Source organism: Colobus angolensis, unplaced genomic scaffold (assembly GCF_000951035.1).
Source record: "Colobus angolensis palliatus isolate OR3802 unplaced genomic scaffold, Cang.pa_1.0 Scaffold53, whole genome shotgun sequence".
NCBI lineage: Eukaryota > Metazoa > Chordata > Mammalia > Primates > Cercopithecidae > Colobus > Colobus angolensis.
In genome coordinates, this window is record NW_012118821.1 from 11,920,329 (window position 1) to 11,924,054 (window position 3,726).

General features: G+C 56.1%; 1 protein-coding gene across 3 annotated transcripts in view; it reads left to right on the forward strand.

Moving 5' to 3' along the window:
* MYT1L (myelin transcription factor 1-like) overlaps window positions 1-3,726 on the forward strand; it is a 536,085-nt gene that overhangs the window by 528,430 nt on the left and 3,929 nt on the right. The gene's annotated exons all lie outside the window — the stretch shown is intronic.

Here is a 3,726-nt window from a genome sequence, read left to right on the forward strand (position 1 = left end):
GTCCCCCATGGCCTGGGAGCTGGCTGGGAGGCTGGGGTGCTGTCCCCCATGGCCTGGGAGCTGGCTGGGAGGCTGGGATGCTGTCCCCCATGGCCCAAACAGTGCAGGCATTTGTCAGGGAGGCGGGAGTGGGGGTATTTGAGTATAAAAGGGAGCTCGTGTTTTCAGGCCAGGCTATTCACAAGAAACCCCCCAGCTCCTGGTGTGAGGGCCCAGATGGACCACTGTGAACAGCCCTGTGAAACTTGACTTTTTCTAAGATTGGCAGGTCAGTTAATCCCACAGCCTGCACCACTTTCAGATAGTGGCTGTTCTCTCTGGGGCTAAGCCTCTCTATGGTCCAGCCTCCCTGGTCAGCCCCGGTATGGGCAGGAGCCCGTCCTCCCTGCACGAGGACACTCTTGGGGTTATGCCCTTCCACCGCCCCACTGCCAACGCCTTGCGATTCCCACCCGTTTTACACTTCTTCCGGAAATGTTTTCTAAACACATCGTGCCATCCAGGTACTTAGTCTAGACCAGGTATTGGCAAACATTTTCTACATAGGACCAGGTGGCAAATATTTTAGGCTTCTGGGCCATGCAGCTGTGTTGCAGTGTGACAGCTTCACAACACAGGTGTGAGTGTGACCCTGTTTCAACACAGCCTCACGCAGTTCTACGGTTGGAACTTAATAGCTCTTCTGTGTTACAAAATGCTGTTATCCTTTTGTTTTTTTCTTACCACTAAAAACTGCAAATGCCATTCTTAGCTCAGTCTTAGCTTTCTATGTCAGGCCCTGAGCTAGATTTGACCTTTCTCTGCTCCAGGTATGGTCAGAGGCTGCACGGTCTAAGAAACGCTGAGGTCCGGAAGGACAGAGGGTGTGGATAAGTCTGTAAAAATGCGGGTTTGGACCTAGACTGGCCATCAGGCTGCTGCTGACGCGAGAACTTTCTTGGGAAGATCCGGGAACGTACTGCTTCCTAGCAGCCTGAAAAACTTTTGGTGCTTCTTAAACAATCAGAAACAGAACCCACGGTCGTCAGAGGGCTCCCCACTTTACCACAGGCGGCTCAATGGTTCTGGAAATGCGGACTCAGACTCGCCAGTGCACATCGCTGACGATGGCAGAGGTGGCCGGCCCAGCTCCCAGCCAGGGCCCCAGACCCACTCGCGACACAGGCCCCTCCCCGTGTAAGCACCTGCGATCAGGGATGCCTTCCGAGTGCCAGGAACCACGTACCGCGGCTACTGTGGGTTGGGTTTGGAAGAGAGACACCAGCCTTTGTGGTCCTCCCCAGCCTGCTCAGCCCCATCCTCAGAGGAGGCCTGGCGTCTGAGGGGCTGGGCGGAGCCCCTGCATCACCTTGCTCAGCAGCGCTGTCTCCCATGACGCCACAGCGTGCTGGCCAGCTCCAGGACGTTCTGAGAGGGCTCTCCTTTACTTTGGGCCGCTAAGACTGGGTCAGAGGCCCCAGGAATAACAAATGTCTTCTCACTGCAAACGTGCCTCACCTCTCAGTGTGAGTGTATGTTGCGGGCAAGGAGCATTACTCCCATTTTCCAGAAAAAGAGCCCACAGTTTGCCTGGCTAGGATAGTAAGGAATGGGCAACAGTGACCCTGAGACACAGCCTCTTGCCACCCTGGAGGAAGGCCTCAGGCAAGCAAACGTGTCTACGTGCAAGAAGCCCGAGGCCCTGTGTGTGTGGGCTGGAGATGCAGGAGATTCAGGGGCCGGGGGGGGGTGTGCTTGAGGGAGGTAAGGCTGTGAGACCTGGCAGATACCCATCAGTTCTGGTTTTGGGTCTCCAGGCATCCCCTCTGACCCTGGATGGGGCTCACCACGCAGCCTGGTTCAGGAGATGATCATTTTGGCCAGGGCTTTGATGGGATGTTTATTCAAACTGCATATTTTGTTCCACTGCTAAGTGGATTCAACATAATGAGATTTGTTCCATTTTGAGAAAATCAAAGCATTTATCAGCACGGGAGCCCTTCCTCCACCTCCACCCCAGCCACAGACCCGGGTAGCCTGGGAAGGAACAGCCTAACTCCTGAGTCTCACAGCGATTCCTGAGCACAGACGATGTCTCGGCCTCTGCAGGAGGGGCTAGACTTCCCAGCAGAGAACATAGGTTGAAGGAGGAATGGATCTAAAATGTGTCCCCATGAATTTTGCTGGGGACAATGAGACAGGGTGCCACCCCTGCCTTGGGCACCCCACAGGCTGCTTCTCTGCTAAGCCGGGGGAGCAGCTGCACTTCCCTTTACTCTGAGCCCCAAAGACCAGATCAGAGGCCCCAGGAATAACAAATGTCTTCTCACTGCAAACACACCGCACCTGCCAGTGTGAGCTCATAATGCAAGGAGCATTATGCCCATTTTCCAGAAAAAGAGCCCACAGTTTGCCCAGCTAGGATAGGAAGGAATAGCCAGAGCACCTCTGAGACACTCAACCAGAGGTGAGCTGGGCTGGGCTCATCCAGGAGGGCCCGCTGAGGGCTAGCGATGGGAAGGCCTCTGCAGGGTTCCCTGAGCACAGACAAGGGGCCGAGGGGCCTGGAGCAGCAGCCATCTAGGAAAGCCCCCGGGTGCACAGGGCAGGAGCCGCCCTCTGCTCAGGGAGACAGCAGAGGTGCCCATCCTGCTGCTGGCCTTCCCCCTGCGTGGGCCTTTTAAAAACCTCGGGACCTGGACAATGGCGCCTCACCCGAGATTAGATTCCATCATAGAAAACCTACGTCTGCTTACACTGACGTCATCTCTAGTGAGGTCCCAGCCACAGCTGCCACCAGCCATGAGTGCAGGCACGTGGCCACCCAGGAAGGGTTACAGAACGCTCTGGAAGACAAGCACCAGGCACGCAGCCCTTCGGGGCCCGCCCAGGAGTCGTGGGAGGGCAGGCATCCACTCCTGAGCCTGCAAGGGGGCGGCTGGGAGGGGAACATTAATTTGATAAATAATCCCAAGGAACACAAATGAGAAGGTCACCAGGGACATGCCTGGAAATAAAGCTGTGTGATTTCGGTGGGTTCTCCACAGGGCACCGTCCCTGCAGGAATGGTGGGGGCTGTGATTCCTTCCAAGGAGAAGACCCGCCCTCCCCACTTCATCCTGAAGAGCATCTCCACAGGGCTCCAGTTTTCTAACAGAGGGTCTGTGCCTGAGGCTGGTGACTGGGAGAACCCAGGATTTGACCCAGTACAGCCAAGGGAGGGCCAGAACACAGGAGAAGGCAGGACCAAGAGGGAGAGGAGGAGAGACTCTCATGAGAGGACTTGGGAATGACATGTCGGGGAAGGAGAGGAGAGGAGTGGGTAGGCCAGGCAAGCCAGCCCTGAACTCTGCGGGTCGGCTCGGTCTTCCAGGGAGAAGCCCCAGATCACGCACGGCAGAGGCACCCCTGGGTGCCCGAGGCAGACACCCCCATGGGCAGGGCAGCTCCCCACCTGCTGCATGTGAAGTTGGTCCTGTGCAGTTATAGGCAGAGGCCCTGACCTTGACCTTGATGATACTTAAATTATCTCTGGAATATGCAAGGAAGGGTCCGTGGTGGGCCTTTTTCCTTAGAGAAATGCGGGAAGACCACCCTGTGGGCACAGTGCCAGCCGGGTGCCATCTGAAGAGACAGTGACACCCCCACACAGAAATGAGCATTGGAGGACTTAGCTGTGGCAGAGTTTGATTCAGGCTAGAAAGGAGACGTATTCGCATCAAGTCAGTAAAACACTAAGCCCCCTAC